This window comes from Pinus tabuliformis, chromosome 7 (genome assembly GCF_031772625.1).
Source record: "Pinus tabuliformis cultivar Carrire ecotype Pingquan chromosome 7, CPIR1, whole genome shotgun sequence".
NCBI lineage: Eukaryota > Viridiplantae > Streptophyta > Pinopsida > Pinales > Pinaceae > Pinus > Pinus tabuliformis.
Window position 1 is genome coordinate 225,340,674 of NC_142293.1, and position 19,777 is coordinate 225,360,450.

Below are 19,777 nucleotides of genomic sequence, written 5' to 3' on the forward strand. Positions count from 1 at the left end.
ATGTAACTATGTACTTTCAGATCTCCAAGTCCTAAAATTACGTCTTGCAGTAGCCCTCTGCATCCTCTTTCTAACCCCACAAGTCTGATCAATATTAGATTATGCAAGGAAGAGTTATGTTAAATATCCCACGATGACCTAATTATAGACTGGTTCAATAGAGTGAACTTGTACGAAGTGCCACATGTCACTATTTCAACCTTAGGAGTTTAAACTGATATATAGAAAACTACAGTCCATCCTCTTTCTATAACGTCTTATGAAATTTAAATCTAATGCTTGCAGAGAAAGTTATGATGATTTTCCCAAGGTCACCTGTTTGGAGTGTAATTCGGGAGTCTGCAAAACCTTAATTTCCTCAGATCATATCTCTGAAAATATAGTGAAACAATATCTAAAATTCGGACCCAAGGTTCAGTAGGATTTCTTCTCAAATGGGTTTTTTTTTAGCTTCTGAAACTTTGTCTTGAAAATGTTATAACGAAAATTCCACGATGACCTATTTGAGATGGAATTCTGGAGCTTGCAAAAACCCCAACTTCCTCAGATCATATCTCGGAAAATGTAGAGAGACAATATCTAAAATTCAGATCCGAAGTTCAAACCAATTCTGTCTCAAATGGGTTTTTATTTTAGCTTCTGAAACTTCGTAGCGAAAAATTTATAGCGAAAATTCCACGATGACTTGTTTGGAGTAGCGAAACCCTAGAATCCAAAGCTCTGATACCAAATGTTATGAAACCAGCTCACAAAAAGATAGAAAAGATAGATAAACACCTTCAAAATAAGCCTCTTTGAGGGGGCAACCTCCTTTACATTACACAAATGAACAATTCTTGGATGATACAAATGACAAGACCTCCTTTCTATATATAGGAGTTTAAGGGGTCATAATATAATCAGAGTCGACATAACAATAATAATTTAAGGGCACAATAATAACAATAGTGGGCTTCTATGGGGCACAATAATAATAATATGGGAACTACATGGGTAAAAAAATATAATAAGGGGGGTTGTACTAATAACAATGAGGGGTTACATTAGTAGTATAGGGACCTAACACTTTGGTTGAGGTTCAGTAGGCCCACAGAGCTGAAAAGAGCATGAGATGCCAATTTGACTTGTGCATCCCAATAGTATGCTGAAGAATTGTGACCAAAACCTTGTTCACGGCTTCAATTTGACCATTGGCCTCAAGGTAATATGGGATTGAGCCATCGTGGCGCAAGCCTAATGCCGATGTCAGCTCAGCCATCATGTAATCTCTGAAATGGGAGCCATGGTCTGTGACAATGGCTTGAGGTATGCTGAACTTGGAAATAACATGGTTGAAAAGTAATTGATCCATTGTCTTACCGTCTGTAGAGTATGTAGGCATTGTTTCGACCCATTTGGTGAAATAATCCACAACGATGATAATATAGCCATGCCCCCCATCCGAATGAGGGTTACATGTCATATAATCGATGCCCCATTTGGCAAAAGGACCAACGATAATGACAGGGTGTAGGTGAGCGAGTGCATTACACAACATTTTTTCGTTGTCCCTATACTCCCCATTCCTTGATCCTGGAGGGCCTCTACAGTGAACCTCACATGCTTTTCCTTCATGAATAAATTCCCATTATGTCCCTCTTCATGAGCATATCATTTCCCTTTTGCACCATTTCCCCTTAAACTTCTCTTTTGCCCAATTTACAAGACCAAAGCTAATGGCCTTTGTATCCCCCATGCTGATGTGTAGAGATTATCACTATTCCCAGCACCAATCGGTGTGACTGAGCTGTGTTCCAGTCGCACCAGTCCTGTTATGGAAAGTTTTTTAAATTAGAGCCGAAGCTTCCAACTCTAGAAGCTTCGTAACAGAATTCTGGTAAATGGTTTGGCCGGATGGGGTCGAGGATGACAATTTGGGATCCTTTCCCCTATAATGATGGAACTACCTCAAGGGAAAAGTCCTTCTCCCATGAGAAGAGGATCCCTCTCCCATCCATATTTCCTATATAAACCTCCCTTCTTCCCAAGCACAATCTAGTCACAGTTAGAGTGTTGGCTGAGTGTGAGTATACTATTTTGATTAGACAAGCAAGTTATTACTAGTTGTAGCCATATAGTTGTGTGAGAGAGAAGTGTGTTTGGTTTGGAGTGAAGTCTAAAGGGAAGAGCCTTTAAACTATTATATTTTGAAGCCATCATTGAATGATAGAAAAACTGTGTGGGAACCTGGTCTTGTGAGAGGAAGATTGTGATGTCAAGACGAATGTTCGTAATCTCTCTTTGATATTAACATATGAAACTATCGATTGATTTCATACATGTTTTATAATATTAAATATTCATGTCTTGATGCTTCTTAACTCATTAAGTAGTTTGAATTGCTATTTGTCTATTATTATGTTTGTGTGTCGTTATTTACTTGTTATAGGAACTTGAAGAAGCAAGCAAGGACATCATCAAGCAGGATAAGCGCCCAAGTGGTAGGCCCTCTTGATTGATTCTAATCTAAGGAAAACTTCCATAGAATGTATCTATTGTGGATAGACCCATTATCGAGCTAGAGGAATTCATTCATGTCTGCACTTATAATTTTACTTCACCACAAATTGGCGACTCCGCTGGGGGTATCCCATCTTTTGTTTGTTTTGGATTTCATGATTTCGTGAGAACTTTTCTAGTCTCACATTTTCCCTTTGGTTTTGTTTCTTTTCTCCTGCTTACTAGCCTAAGTCTAAAATTCATAGTTGTAGATATGGTCCCTATTTTGAATTTTTTATTTATTTTTCCTTAGTTCCCTCGGACAGCGCATTTAATCGGCTGACAGTCGCGCCGACCAGCGTGAATTGTAGAGGAACAGTCGCGTCGACCCGCCTCTGGCGCTTGTTGTCAGTTAGGCAGTCACGTCGATCTTTGTAAGTGAAGATTAGGGCTAGACCCCAATCTTGGCCAGTGTGTTCTTCTCTTGTGTTTTTGACCTCGTGAACCCTTTTGACTATTTTCTCCCTGATTAGGAAGCCACTTTTCATTTGGTTTTGCTTGCTTGTTGGCTTGTCATCTTGTTGTTTGATTGATCGAGTCATTGAATGGCTAGTGACACTAGGACATCTAGCTAGTCGTCCATTCAATAGCTTGTGGACTCATCAAGTCTGGTTGTGGGTGTGTTTTCTCCTTGCATTTGTTTTTGGTCCCTCTTACGACTTTAACCTCTTGTTACACGAGTTTGAAAAGGTTTTGTTTACTAGTTTGAACATCTTTTCCCAGCATGGATTGCATTGTTGGTATTGTGTTTGGTAAAGTCGGTGTTTCATTGATCTAGATGAACTTATCTTTTCATATTTTCATTTTCTTGAAGATCTCATAGCCTCAAAAAAATTTCATTGAAAGATTGTTTGCGAAAAGTTTGTTTCGTTGTTTCATGAGAAAATATGAAATTCTAGCTTATTGCATCATTATGATTTTCTTAAAAAACTAGAATTGCATCAGCATTTGAAATAGGAAGAGAAATTTTTTCATTTCGAAAGGACTGATAGATAAGCGTTGTCAGGAAATTAGGAATTGGAATGCATTTTTCATTAGTTTATTTTTTGAAAAAGTGTAGTGAAAGATCATTTTGTTTTCAATTGCTTTATTGTTTGTATTTGATTGAGTAGTTTCTATCCTCTCTAGTGTAGGCATTTCATCGAATTGAAAGGGTCTTGTCCCATTTAGTTGCATTTTAGGTTTTTCAAGTAGCATTGCTAAGACTTGAAAACTGAAACTTAACTCAAGATCAACTCTAAAATGAATTCAATTAACCTAAGGCGCATTTGACATTAACGATCATATCTAGAAGGTCTAGGCTAGAGATGTGTTCCGGCGTCTATAAACCTAGCAGTTGTCATTAGCTCCGGCTTTAGATAGTGCTAGCACAGATTTGTGCTCCCCGTACTGTCGAGTATATATAGGGATACCCCACTAGGCTGTAATCCTTTTATCCTTAGGAAGCTGAGCCAGCCGCCTTGCAAGCGTCATACACCAAAGACAACATTCAGGGAGATTGCCTTCTCGTACTTCTTGGTTTGCCAGGAGGTATTCTACAGTTCACGATTTCCTGGTAATCCTGTTCATCTAGATCATCTAAAGTAGTCATTTGATATTTTTGACTCATTAAACTTAAAAGATCATTCGAGCACTTGTACTTTCAAGCTTGTTTCCAATCGAAAGTGATAGAGTCATCTTTGTTCCTTTCTCAACTCTTTAAAAATGAAAGAACATCAGTCTTTCATGCGTCTTAATAATTGATTGCCCACGATCCAAAACATCTTGTTAGTATTTTTGACCAAATCATGAGTTCCCTTAAAAGGACATTTTTAAAAGCCTTGAAGTTACTTGTTCTGTCGACTAAGACAAGGTCATCGTGGCTGAACCATCTGGTTCACCCATTTCCTCTTCCTCTCCTCCGTCTGAAATATTATCTAAGGAGTTGTTTCCTGAGTTACCAAAGTCACTTGAGGACCAAAATATTGAACTCGAAATTGTTTTGAGTGTTCAACCATTGTCATCTCTCCTCCACCTACTTTCGATTCAGGGTCATCTACTGATCTTGGCCCAGAATCTCCGGATAATCTCGTTCGAACTCCAAAGAACTCGTCGACCACTGACGGTCAGCTTGGACTGGTTATCTATCCTCCGAACCCTCTGTTTGACGTTGTTGAGATATCATCGCAACATCCTTATAGTTTGTACGACCAACCAGGTGTTCCTTTAGAACTATTCCCCAATACACGTTCAACCATTCGTCATCGTTTGTTTTCAGACATGGAACGTGAAGGCGATGCCCCAGACACTTCTCCAGATGAGTCTGAAGTTTCTACTCCACACATTGTTGAGGGGGAAGAATTGCAGTTGCAGTTCCCTCCCGAGGCTTTCCCTTATTCAGAAGGTATTCCCACCAGCTTTCCTCCTGGCTGTGTGTCTTTGGGACACTCAGTTTTAGGCACACCTAGTACCTTATCACTCTATAATAATTTTGTTTGGGCGTCAGACGTCATGCCTATGTCAGGTCTGTTCATCACGAACATGACTTCCCAACCAATTTTTACTTCAGTCCCGGTGCAACCCACCATCTCGAACACTCTTATATCATCGATCCCAGTTATGTGTCAGTCTCAACCAGCGGTTTCAAAGATTGTCTCTGCCAGTTCTTCTGTCCCATTAGTCAGTGGCCAGATTGTGCCACCACCTGGGGGGCAGAACTTGAATGTGTCTATTGTCTCAGGTGCCACTAATGTGAGCGGATCACAAGCGCACATGCTTGGTATAAACCAACCCTCTTTTGGTATTATTTACAACCTTGCTGACCCTACTAGATCAAGCAATGTCCAGTATAAACAGGTTCAGAATCCTGGTGGTCCGTCTAGTTCGAGCAATGTTCAATATCAATAGACCTATGGGGCTCAAGTCTAATACCAAAATACTTACGTTTCGTATGGTTCTCAAGGATTGGTTAATCAACATTACACCCTCCAACCTGGGCAGTACATCCAGCCTGGCTACAACCAGATTCAGTTTGATAATTTCCTGGGCACTGTTCAAGTACCCTTGCAACAAAAAGGACAACTTTTACACCAACCAGGGCAACCTTTGTTACTGCAAGGGCAAGCTTTGTTGCAACAAGGGCTTTCCATGCAACAGCAAGGCAGATTATCCCACAGCAAGGTCACCTGCAACAACCGCAAGTTCAGTCCTTTCAACAGTTGCAGTAGGCCATGCAGCAACAGATGCAATATGCTATGCATACCTCTCAACCCATACCCTAGAAGGGCCAACCTCTACAGCCCCAGGGAAAAATTTTGCAACTGCAAGGTCAACCCTTGCAACAGCAAAACCAACCTGGGTAGCAGCAACCCTTGTATACATATCAGCAAGGTCAACCCTTGCAGGGGTAGGGTCAAGGTCAAATCCTATAGTAGCAGGTGCAGAATCCTCTTGTCCAGGGTCAACAGTCAAAATCCTACCGGCCAATGGAACCAGGTACAAAACCCCTACATCCAAGGGCAACAAGTGTATCAACCTTATGCCCAAGGACTACAGGTCTAGAACCCTCTTGTTCAGGGACAACAGGCCCAACAACCCTATGTTCCAGGACAACAGGTCCCATACCCATATGTCCAAGGTCAACAAGCTCAACAACCTTTTAACCCATATGTTGCCTATCAGCAACCTGTGAATAGACAATTTCAGGGTATTTAAGGTCTGAATCCTCCCTTTGGTCAAGGTAATCTGTAATGGGGGAAGCCTCAGATGCCATATGGCTAAAATCCCCCACTATGGGGTCAAAATCCTTACCAACAAGGATGGTATCCTCCTTATGGGCCCACATATCGACCTCCCATGCCTTTTGTTATCTCAAAAATCCACCCTTGATAGGCTGCAGACCAGGAAGACTTCAAGTAACTATTTCAAACCTACTTTAGGCTGAGGTTTAGCCTCCCCAACCTGAGAGGGCTCTCTCAAAGGATTAAAGTTTTTTGATTATGATCAAGATGGCTAACTCTTGTGAAACAACTAAGAAATGAAAATGGTGGAAACACAACTAACAAGTATCCATTGGGCTTATGGAGTCATATATGATTCAATATTAACAGCAGGGTTGGCTTTGCATAGAAGTCAAGGCATTCAGATTTCAACACACCAAATACATAGAAGGCAGTTTATGAGTATATGAAGGAAATTAGAGCATTGTAAGCGATTTCTAAGTAATCAGATACTCATAACACTGTAGATAACATGAAAAGACAACAAAAGAAACTCATCACATTGAACTCTTTATGATTCTTGAGAAGCATAAGCCAGTACTGTATTACCAAAAAAAAATAGAGTCTTTACATAAGCCAAATATTAGAGCTTTTACTTATAAATTTCCAACCCTGGTTACATTGCTCTTTCTCCTATATATAGATTTCTTTTACACAACTGAGATTCCTCTTCCAACATGAGGGGAACTCGAATTCTACTTCTTATGACATCTATTCAAATTTAACTACCTATTAAATGTAACAAACTGCTACTAGACTTTTTAGAGATCTAAATCAAATAGGAGTCTAACTCCATATCATGCTAATAATAGCCTTAATTACAATCATTCTCGTTCTTTGACAAGTGGTCTCTTTTTAGTTTGGCTGTGGTGGATGTTCAAAGCTCCATACTGGTCCTCAATGTCACATCTTCTCCATTGCCCCTGAAAAATAGGAAACTGTCCCTGTTTATCTGCCTTTGGTTTTCCTCAAAGATATTCGGATCCAATGAACCATGCCCTTCATCTTTGATTATACAAAATATATCAGAATGCCACGTCCTTGATGTGTTGTCAACCTTTTCCATGTGTGAAGACAAAAGCTCCTCCAAGCTGTCTAACATATCTTGGACTGTAGTAAATATGATCACTTTATAACAAAAAGTTTATAGTTAGGTTCGAATATATGTTTCCTCCACCTGTCTTGACCTTGTTGAAAGTTGATACCTTTAGATGATCCCTTAAAGATATTCCTTTTTCAAAAAAATTCCCTTTGTATTTCAAAATCAGTTGACTGAGTTTAGATTATGTAGCTTCAGCAATTTCGTAGCAAGCTATGAAACTGCTGTGCGTTAGTCATCATCTTTAGCAGTTTCGTAGCGTGCTACGAAACTGCTGTGTAATTCCAAAAAACACAATTTCAACCAAAATTTTGCTATTTTGAGCCTCTTGATATTTAAATATCCTTTTCAATTGCTCCAAAGCTTTTTCAAAACTGAATGGAAAGGTATGATTCTTCAAGAAGAATTATAACAAGGAAAACCATCAAAATTTGACACATAACCTTACTTGATGTGTGACTGCCATAAGGAAATTATTTTTGCTAGCTTAATTGTATCTTTAAATCTCTAATTTGTTTCTTCATGACTCTGATCCCAGCTCTCAGGTTTGTATTGACCTTTCTGATAAACTGTGCTTCTTTTATTGCAGGGAGAGTCCAGCTACGGGATTGAACATTACAATCCACCACCTCGGGTATTTGAAATGTTTTGTCCTCCCACCGAGCTTGCATTTGGTTAAAATAAGCCTCCTTAATTGCAAATTTCCTGGAGGCTTTGTTCAGTCTAGCAATTTCAAAGTTTTCCGATTCCGACCTCCTTTTCAAGTCTTCCACACTATCTTATTCTTGAATGGTAACTGCTTTGCCTTTATCCTTTCTTTCATGAGGCTGTGTTACCTCCCCTGTTTCATCTGCTCTTGGCAGTACCTCCTGTACTTGTTTAAAATTCCTTGTTATGGGTCTCCTTGGTTTAAATACAAATTGATCAACCTGATCATCAAACTTGAGTTTTTTTAAGGCTTTGACTCTCTTAGCCTTGTCTTTTCCTAACTCTATCACATCTACTTGAACCAGGGGAGATTCTTCAATGTCAATGGCTTGCAGTAAGTCATTTAAGTCTCCCTTTGAAACAGGGTTTTCTTCAATAATCATTGACTTGCCTTTTTCTTTAGCTACCTGGATCCTAGTTCTTCTTCTTTGAATTCCTTCACCTGTGCTTGATTCATGTGCACCTTCTTTGACCTAAGATTTCTCTTTAAGGGACTGCTGGGGTGTATCCTGGATAGTCAGTGGCTTGGTGAATTCTCTTACTTGTTTCCTAGCCTTCAACTTTGAAAACCTCTTGGATCTTGTTTCTGCCTGATGACCAGTTGTTGTTGGAAGATCTTTTGTAGCTTGCGGACTGAGACTGGTCTCGTTTTTGAAACTAGACATGAATATGAATGTGGACCAGTCCCTACCTACTCTCTGGAGTTCATGCAGAACAATCAACTTAATTAAACCGTGGTGAAACAATGAGGCCTCACAGGCTTCTTTCCTTAGCTACACCTTATCACACATTTTTCTTAAGCTACGAAATAAGTAAAAAGGTAAATCAATGGATATCTTTCCTGTAAAATGTAGCAGAAGCTTGAAATGGTATGAATACACCTTATTATATCTCCCTTCACAGGTAAGGTACCTTTTTATACAGGTAAGCAGATTGGCATATGAGTCCTTGACATAATTTCTAGGCACAGACTTGTTTAAGTTTGAGTTAATGTACTCCGTCTTCAGAAATTCTTTGCAGGGGGTCATATCAACTTTGAAATTCTCAAACCAAGTTTCTTGTCCCCTTGGAATCTCAGTAACTGTGGATATTACCTCTGGTGAGACTTGCAATTCGAGCATCCCAACCTTCGAATTCAGCCCTGTGAAATTCAAAGCAAATTCCTTGGTGATTTGTGCATGACCTCCTTGGAGTTTCTCACAAAAATTCCAACATCCAACCTGCTTGAATGCATGCTCAACTTATTTGTTTTTCAAGACAATGTCTACACCTTCAGGTTCGTTTCTCAAGCATCTGCCTGATCTGTGGTCTTTTCTTTCTGCTGATCCCTCCATGAGACTTCAGCGTAATGGAGGTTTGAAATGCTAGTGCTGCTCAAACTTCAATCTCTGCCTCGCTTGAATGGCTGCCTCGCTTGATAACTGCCTCGCTTGATAACTGCCTCGCTTGATAACAATGCCTTCAAATTGAAAACTTGCAGACTTGTTCCCCATGCAACGAATACAATCATCATTAAGACTGTGAATACCTGGCTTTTCTTGGAACTTGCAATCCGTGTGTACCAAGGTACCTAGCATCTGTAATGATGGAGATAAGCGGTTGGAAATGATATGTGGAGTGTATAAGTTGACAATGAATGATGCAACCATAACTGAACTTGACAGATTTGACAATTAGGAAATATCTGCTACATATTGCACGAATCTCCAATTTCGTAGCGCAGTCAGTGTAAATTTTGAATTATGCGCTACGAAATCACCTAAAACATGTTGCGCTGTGAAACTGCTAAAAGGATTTATATGCTGCGAAAACATTTCAAACTGATTACATGCACTACGAAATCACCTAAAGAGCTTTGTGGCACATAGTAACCTTTGAACAAAACTGACACATGGTTATGAGACCGGTGATGAATGAGAATGCATAGTTGACTCAAGACTCCTAAGACTCGGACTCTAAGGCAAACAAAAATCAAACTTAGACTAGCACCGACCTTTACCATCAAACTAAATTGAGAAATGTTGGCATTAGAATTCTTAAGTGATAACAATGGCTCCACTTGGGATAGTGTGCTCCTGTAGCACACTAAGAACTCGCAGATCCAGTGCTTTATCCATTTTATGATAAACATAGATTTGCTTGGCGAGCATTTCTTTCCAGCTTCTTGGGCCTTCACCTCGGGCTTAAGCTTTCTATTCAGCTTGTCATTATTTGCAACAAAAAAAAAACTGATAAAACGGGTATATACAATGTTGTGAGAAACTAGCAGAATTTTGATCAATAATAATGCTTTAGGAACCTGCCATTGACAGGTCCTCCAGCATATGGTTTTCCATCAATCTCTTGCAGAATGTAAGTGTTGTTTCCATGAAAAGCAGAAATTTGATATGGCCCTTTCCACAAATTTTCAAATTTACCATGCTTACCTTTTTCTTCAATTCTAGCTTCCCATTTCAACACTCTATCATGGATCTGAAAAGTAACTTCTTTGATCTTCTTATCAAATGTTCTCTTGATTTTGTTCTGACCTTGTTGATTACTATCATACACCTCATTTCTTTTCTCCTGTAAGGCTATCCACTGATTGATCCTTCTTTGTACAGCGTTTGGTTCCTCCTCTAATCCTTGAATCAACTTCATTACAGGTACTCCAAGGGATGTTGGAAATATGGCTTCAGCACCGTATACTAACTCATATGGAAATGTCCCAATAGATCTCTTTGTACAAATCCAGTCAGCCCACAAAGCATATCTCAATTTCAAATGCCAAGCTTTCTTATTTTCCTGCAATAGCTTCTTGATGATCATCACAAGGCTTTTGTTTGATGATTCAGCAAGGCCATTTCCTTGCGGATAATAAGCAGTAGGTGTCTAAGAGAAATGTGATACTGATGGCAAAAATTAATCATCTTCTTGGACTTAAAATCTTGAGCATTGTCAGTTATAATCTTCATTGGGCAACCAAATCTTGATAATATATTATTTTCTAAGAAAGAGATAATCACTGAATCATTTGCTTGCCTTGTTGGGACCGCTTCTATCCATTTGGTAAAGCAATCAGTGGTTGTGAGAATCCAGCGATGTTGACCTGATGAAGGAGGATGAATTTCCCCTATAAAATCCAATCCCCATTGCTGGAAGGGTGCTTCAACATATAGGAACCAAAGGCAATGGCACAAGCTTCCTCTTTCCTTCAAACACTTGACATTCATGACATGTAGCTACCTTTTTATAGATATCTCTGAACATAGTTGGCCAAAAATATCCAGCCCTCAAGATCTTGTTTGCAGTAGCTTTCCAATAATGATTTCCTCCACAATCTCCCTTATGGAATTCATCAATTACTTTATCAGCTTCTTCTTCAAGGAGACAATTTAACAATATCCCTCCTGCATCTTTCCAAAACAAATTTTGGTTATACACAAAATATCTTAAAGATTTCAGCTTGACAAATCGATCTTTGGATTTTGAAAGATTAGCAGGGGCTTTATTATCTTGTAAAACAAATGCTACATCCTTGTACCATTCTAAAACCAAGAATTTTTCATTTATTTGGACCAATTCCTCTTCATTTTCAGAAATTTCTGAGATCTCTGTACTCAAGTTAATGTCAAGACAGTCCAAATTTGATTGTGTTAGTAGCTTGGCTAGGCCTTGACCCTTTACCAACTTCGTGGGTTTAATCTCAATGTCATACTCTAACAATTTTTCTATCCACTTGCCCCTTTTTCCATCCGGATCAGCCTGTGTTAGAATATCCTTTATAACAGCATTTGGAACATAGGCAACAATGTGAGAATGCAAAACATAGATCCAGAAATCCTTTATTGCTTTCACCAAGGCATAAGCTTGCTTCTCTAGGATATTATACTTCAGTTTAGCATTTGCTAATGTCTTGCTAAAGAAAGAAATAGGTTGTTCAGTACCTTGACTTCCCTTTTGCAGCAGAACTCCAGCAATTTTATCCTCAGAAGCAAATGTAAAAATAAGGAATTCTTTGGTAAAATCTGGGCTAATAAGTACTAGTGCTTGTGTGAGTGCCTTCTTGATCTCCTCAAATGATTTCTTTGCTTCAGTTGTCCACTTAAAGTCCACTCCCTTTTTCAACATCTTTGTTATATTCTTGACAACTTCAACAAAGTTAGGAATGAATCGTCTAACAAAGTTGACTTTTCCAAGGAAGGATTGAATTTCTTTCCTACTTCTTGGCAGATCTAACTTTTGAATTGCACTAACTCTATTAGGATCAATTCTAATTCCTTCTTTAGAAATGACATGACCGAGAATTTTGCCAAAGGTTAAAGCAAAAATACTTTTAGTTGGATTAAGAGAAATACCAAACCTTCTACATTTCAACAAAACTCTTTCAAGGTGCTTCAAATGATCTTCTCTCTTTGAAAAAACCGTGATATCGTAAAGATAAACCACCACTGATTTATCCTTTTCTTCAGCAAAAGAAATATCCATTGCTCTCTAGAAAGTGGCTCCTACATTCATGAGACCAAAAGGCATCTTGGCGTACATGAATATTCCCCGTGGCGTTGTGAAGGCTGTTTTCTCTTGATCATCTGGATGAAAAAGAATCTGATTGTACCCTGAGAAACCATCAAGCATAGACATCCTTTGTGAGCCAACAATGTTTTGCAGAATCAGATCCATCTTGGGAAGAGGATAATTATCTTTTAATGAAGCTTTATTCAGATTTCTGAAGTCTATACAAATCCTGATCTCTCCATTATTTTTCCTAACTGGGACCAAATTAGCTAGCCAATTTGAGAATCTGATTGGAACAATAATCTTAGCATCAAAAAGTTTTTTCACTTCCTTTTCAATCAATGGCATAAGAAGAGGATTAATTCTTCTTAAATTTTTCTTGAAAGGTTTTTCATTCTCCTTAATAGGAATGGTATGTTGTATAATTGAGGAATCATATTGTTTCAAGTCAGCATAGCTCCATGCGAAAACATCAATGAACCTTTTCATCATCTCAACATATTTAGTCTTCATATCAGCTGGAAGAAATTTCGAAATCTTGACCATCTTGGGTACAACTGAATCTCCTAAATTGCAGTTTTCCACCTCTTCTTCATCAGCTTGTAATTTTGGGGCTTTGAATACGTCGTTTTGATAAAACAATTTCTCAAGGGGAATGAGACCCTTTGGAATCAAGTTGTTTTTTAATTGTAAGACTTCATACTTTTCCTTTGATTCGACAAACATGTTTTGCTGATCCATTTGAGTGCTCACAAATTCTTCCTTTAACTCAATGAAATTCCTTACCTACTGATCATCCTCAAAAACCTACCAATTAGTGATGTTATCTGGTATAACTGGTTGGTGACAAACCTCCACCTCATACTTTTCAGAAGAGTGCATAGGAATAATAAAAAGACTGGCAGAAATAGCAAGAGAGTCTGCAATAGAGTTTTGGTCTCTGGTTTTGATACTAAAAGTATGAGCCTGAAACTTTTCCAACATATCCAACACTAAGTTTCTATATGCCCTCATCCTGACATCCTTGGTTTGATAAGCACCTTCCACTTGTTTTTATTATCAATTCAGAATCTCCACAAACAGCAATGTTTCTAGCCTTCAATTTTAACAAAGCTTCTAAACCCAAAATCAGAGATTCATACTCGGCCATATTGTTAGTGCAATCAAAATTTAGCTTGTAGGAGAGAAACTTACTTTCTTTATCAGGACTTGTGATCCAAATCCCAGCTCCTGCCCCCTCTCTTCCTGCTGATCCATCAAAATATTATGACCACCAACCTGTTGTCTCATTTTCATCTTTTTGCTAATCTCCTTGGCACTGGTTTCCTGAAATTTTATCCTCTGATTCTTCTCCAATTGACTCATTGAAAAGGATGGCTGATCCAAGACCAGTGTCAAATGAATAAATGGGAAATTTTTGAGGTTTATCTTTGCTGCTTACCATATACCATTTTGGTCTCCCGATACAGCCTCCTTTTCTCACCAAAAACAGGGATAGTAGCATAGGTAAGGTCCATCTGCATCGTGCCCTTGATTTTTGCTGCCCATGATATTGAAAGAAGCATCCCAAACTTAGGTGGAATGTCAGCCACAACAATGTCCATGACAATTGTTTTCGTTGGAATTTGTGTGAGACCCACAACAACGTCTTTAATCAAACCAATGCATTGAACTCTTTTTGAATCAAAGGAAAATAAATCCTTATATGGTCTAGTTACCTCTAATCCCAGTCTTTCCATGATCACCTTGGGCATAAGATTATGAGACGCCCCTGAATCTAACATAGCATTATGTAAAGTCATGTCATGAATGCTAATGCTTATGTAGAAAGGAGGAAACTCTTCATTCTGTTCATCTTCAAGTCTTGGACCCAAGTAAATAACAGGATTATCTTCTTGTACATTTAAGATATCAGCTACTCTGAATTGATCATTTCAACAATCTTACTTCTATATTTATCTACCTTGAGGATTTCACTAAAGGGGACTGATATCCTGATTTTTGCAATCTCATTCTCAAGGTTAAAAACAGAAACAGTCTTCTCAATTTCTTTAGTAGGTGATGGAGCTTGAATATCCTTTTTGCCAGGTGGAGAATCATCTTTACCTTCAGCAACCTTTGAGTTGTCCTTCTTATCTTCAACAGAATTTGAGGCATCCTTCTTGGGCTGTGCTTTGCTTGCTGTAATGGGCACATTTCTATTCCTGAGATTGTATTGCTTTTGCATCTCAAAGATAGCATGTTGATAGCCCTTTAAATAGTCTGAAGGCTCTTCTCTTGGTTTGGTCATACTGGACTCATCATGTTCTTCCTTAGTCAAGAAAATACCTGACTCTTCTTCATCAAGACAATGGATGGACTCCTCAGGAATTTCAGGTTCATCTTCTTCATCCATGTTATAGGGGAAAGTGTCTATTTAGAACTACTCTATCCCACTAAGGTGTGACAGCTACCTTAGAAACAAACAGAGAAAAGCTACTTTTGTATCTCCTTTATGAATTATAGATAGAGAGGAATAGAAAGAACCAACCTGTGTCTTGTGCTAATCCTTTGATTCGATCCCTCTCTTCTTTGATAGTCTCCAGCTACCTGTTCAATAGCACGTCCAGCTTCACAAAGTACCTGAAAGATCATAGAAGCATAGCACTATACAAAGACATGGATCTATATTCATAAATAACTTAGGATCAGATTTAAGTTAACCATACAAATGTAACAAGCATCAATGATACAAAAAGATGGAGGAGAACTCAAATAGCTTTTATTGATGAACAAGAAAAGATCCAGGAGGAGTTACAACCAGTGGTTCCGACCCAGCATCAACCTCCTAGCAAAGAAGCCCCTCTTCACCTCAAACAAAGCATAAATCACCCAACAATCTGATATTTGTCTCTAGAAACCAACATAAATTCCTTACAATATGCAAAATTCCAGCCTCTGGATCTCTGGGATGAGGGATCCATATATAGATATCTATAAGGAGGATGAGTCAGCTCGTGATTTGATTAGTGTCTTCTCTCTATCAGTTCTTGCTTCCACTTGGAGACTGAGGGCCTCTTACTCATCCTTGGTCGAATTCAGTGAGGCAAGTGTCACAGGAGAAGATTCTGGAAGCTTCCATTGCCTCTCCACCTCGTGGAATGACACTTCCATTTGTCATTTCTCACCCATCGCACCCCACAGAAGGGACTTTTGAAATGCAACGCACCCTCACAATGCATTTGGGTGAGATTCAATGCACCTAGCCAGTGGAGCAGCTGCAATGATCCTGTTTTGACCAATTCTGAGTAGTTTCTGGTGGAGAACTTCTGGGAGAAGCTGTAATATGTTGACCTTGTTCCTTTAGGGGTTAGAACAACACTTTTAGGGACTTAGGAGCCCTTGGTTTATTGACATTTCATGCTTGGAGTTGTAGCGCACAAAAATGTCTATAACAATCCACCAAATTTTGCTGGAACGGAGGTCTTACTGGAGGATCTGGCTGTTGATTTTTGTTTTCTCTTGGCCTTTGTTGATTTTGAGGTCTTTTGAACTATGGATTCCTAAATTGGGGTTCCTGCTATGCTGGGGGAGCAGAGGTATTCCCAAGAGCCAACCGATCCATTAATTTTTCCATGGTCTTCATCATTGAGTCAAACTTATCTTCAGGAGCTAAAGTGGAAGGTTTCTCTTCTTCTTTCAATTTAGCTTTTTCCATCTTTGATTTCTTAGCAGAAATCATGTTTACTTCCACTTTAATTGCATCATTTTGCATGTCAGCAAGAGTAGCAGAATCCCTTTCTCTGAGTAACAGGGAGAAGTCAGAATCAAATGCTTCGGCATATCTCAGTTGTGCCAAGGGCCCAGGAGGTTTCAAATGGGCTGGGATGGAATTGTATATTTTATTAAACCTCTTGGAGAAGTTTTGGACAGTTTCATTAGGAGCTCTTCTAAGATTGTTGTATTCAGTAAGAGCTTGGACAGTGTTAGTTCTATTTCCCCATTTCCTTATAAAACTATCCTCAAACTCTGCCCAACTGTGAATGCTTCCAGCTGTAAGAGCCTTAAACCATTTTCTAACTTCTCCAATGAAGGTTTGTGCAAACAATCTTAGCTTCACATCCTCATCATCAAATTCCTCTCTGTCCACAAAATCATTGAATCTGTCTACATGTTCTTCTGTTGTGATTTCTTCATCCCCACCCCATGTTGGAATTCTAGCAGCATATTTGCTGGGAAGGTCATGTAAAATAGCAGGGAGGGCTAGTGGAGCATACCTAGCAGGTACGACCATAATTAATGGAGGAGTAGTGATGATAGGTATTGTAGGTACAGAGGAACCAGAACTGATATGAGGTGGATTTCCTAGTGTCTGAGAGCTACTAGGACTAGCAGAGGTAGAGGATAAAGTGCTGATACGAAAAGGACTATTTGGACATTGCAAACCACTGACAAATGTACTCCAATTTGGAAGGGGTGGACTAGTTTTAGATTTGAGTAAGACTTCAAAAGGATCAAGCTCTTTGAGTTTATTTAAATCTTCCTCTTCTAACAACAATTCAGAAGTAACAACCTCCCAAAATTCCTCCTTATCTTTTTGTGATACTAAGGACGAAGTATCAATACCTCTTTTTTGTAAATCTAGAATAATTCCAATAAGTTCTTCTTCGTTTTCAGACCTCAAAAACACCTCATGAATCTTATCATCAACAATTTTTTCCTCAGGACTTCTTGAAAATTTAGAGAGAAAAGATTTTGAAAAAGATGGAGTACCTGGTGTTTCAGTAAATCTTTGTCTGCTCCTTGAAATGTTGTTTCGATTGTCCACAGGAGTAGGTGGATCTGGGTCAGGATTGCTCCATGTATATCTCCCTCTCGAAGCCACCTTTTAAACTTTGAAAATGTATGGAGTCACCAAAGTAGGATGCAGTCTCGAAAAATATTCTGAGCTCCTACTACCTTCAAAAGTTCAGTCTCTTGATTTTGGGAATGAATATTCTTCAGACTCCCGGCAGACACACCAAAATGTTATCTCAAAAATCCACCCCTAATAGGCTGCAGACCAGGAAGACTTCAAGAAACTGTTTCAAACCTACTTTAGGCTGAGGTTTAGCCTCCCCAACCTGAGAGGTCTCTCTCAAAGGATTAAAGTTTTCTTATTATGATCAAGATGGCTAACTCTTGTGAAACAACTAAGAAATGAAAATGGTGGAAACACAACTAACAAGTATCCATTGGGCTTATGGAGTCATATATGATTCAGTATTAACAGCAAGGTTGGCTTTGCATAGAAGTCAAGGCATTCAGATTTCAACACACCAAATACATAGAAGGCAGTTTATGAGTATATGAAGGAAATTAAAGCACTGTAAGCGATTTCTAGGCAATCAGATACTCATAACACTGTAGATAACATGAAAAGAAAACAAAATAAACTCATCACATTGAACTCTTTATGATTCTTGAGAAGCATAAGCCAGTACTGTATTACCAAAAAAAAACAAAGTCTTTACATAAGCCAAATATCAGAGCTTTTACTTATAAATTTCCAACCCTGGTTACATTGCTCTTTCTCCTATATATAGAGTTCTTTTACAAAGCTGAGATTCCTCCTCCAACATGAGGGGAACTCGAATTCTACTTCTTATGACACCTATTCAAATTTTAACTACCTATTAAATGTAACAAACTACTACTAGACTTTTTAGAGATCTAAATCAAATAGGAGTCTAACTCCATATCATGCTAATAATAGCCTTAATTACAATCATTCTCGTTCTTTGACAAGTGGTCTCTTTTTAGTTTGGCTGTGGTGGATGTTCAAAGCTCCATACTGGTCCTCAATGTCACATCTTCTCCATTGCCCCTGAAAAATAGGAAACTGTCCCTGTTTATCTGCCTTTGGTTTTCCTCAAAGATATTCGGATCCAATGAACCATGCCCTTCATATTTTATTATAAAAAATATATCAGAATGCCACGTCCTTGATGTGTTGTCAACCTTTTCCATGTGTGAAGACAAAAGCTCCTCCAAGCTGTCTGACATATCTTGGACTGTAGTAAATGTGATCACTTTATAACAAAAAGTTTAGAGTTAGGTTCGAATATATGTTTCCTCCACCTGTCTTGACCTTGTTGAAAGTTGATACCTTTAGATGATCCCTTGAAGATATTCCTTTTTCAAAAAATTTCCCTTTGTATTTCAAAATCAGTTGATTGAGTTTAGATTATGTAGCTTCAGCAGTTTCGTAGCGCGCTACGAAACTGCTGTGCGTTAGTCATCATCTTCAGTAGTTTCGTAACGCGCTACGAAACTGCTGTGTAATTCCAAAAAACAAAGTTTCAACCAAAATTTTGCTATTTTGAGCCTCTTGATATTTAAATATCCTTTTCAATTGCTCCAAAGCTTTTCAAAACTGAATGGAAAGGTATGATTCTTCAAGAAGGATTATAACAAGGAAAACCATCAAAATCTGAAACATAGCCTTACTTGATGTGTGACTGCCTTAAGGAAATTCTTTCTGTTGGCTTAACTGTATCTTTAAATCTTCAATTTGTTTCTTCATGACTCCGATCCCAACTCTCAGGTTTGTATTGACCTTTCTGATAAATTGTGCTTCTTTTATTGCAAGGACAGTCCAGCTACGAAATTGAACATTACAATCCACCACCTCGGGTATTTGAAATGTTTTGTCCTCCCACCGAGCTTGCATTTGGTTAAAATAAGCCTCCTTAGTTGCAACTTTCCTGGAGGCTTTCTTCAGTCTAGAAATTTCAAAGTTTGTCAATTCCAACCTCCTTTTCAAGTCTTCCACACTATCTTCTTCTTGAATGGTAATTGCTTTGCCTTTATCCTTTCTTTCATGAGGCTGTGTTACCTCCCTTGTTTCATCTGCTCTTGGAAGTACCTCCTATACTTGTTTAAAATTCCTCGTTATGGGTCTCCTTGGTTTAAATACAAATTGATCAACCTGATCATCAAACTTGAATTTTTTCGAGGCTTTGACTCTCTTAGCCTTGTCTTTTCCTGAATCTATCAAATCTGCTTGAACCAGGGGAGATTCTTCAATGTCAATGGCTTGCAGTAAGTCATTTATGTCTCCCTTTGAAACATGGCTTTCTTCAATAATCACTAACTTGCCTTTTTCTTTAGCTACCTGGCTCCTAGTTCTTCTTCTTTGAATTCCTTCACCTGTGCTTGA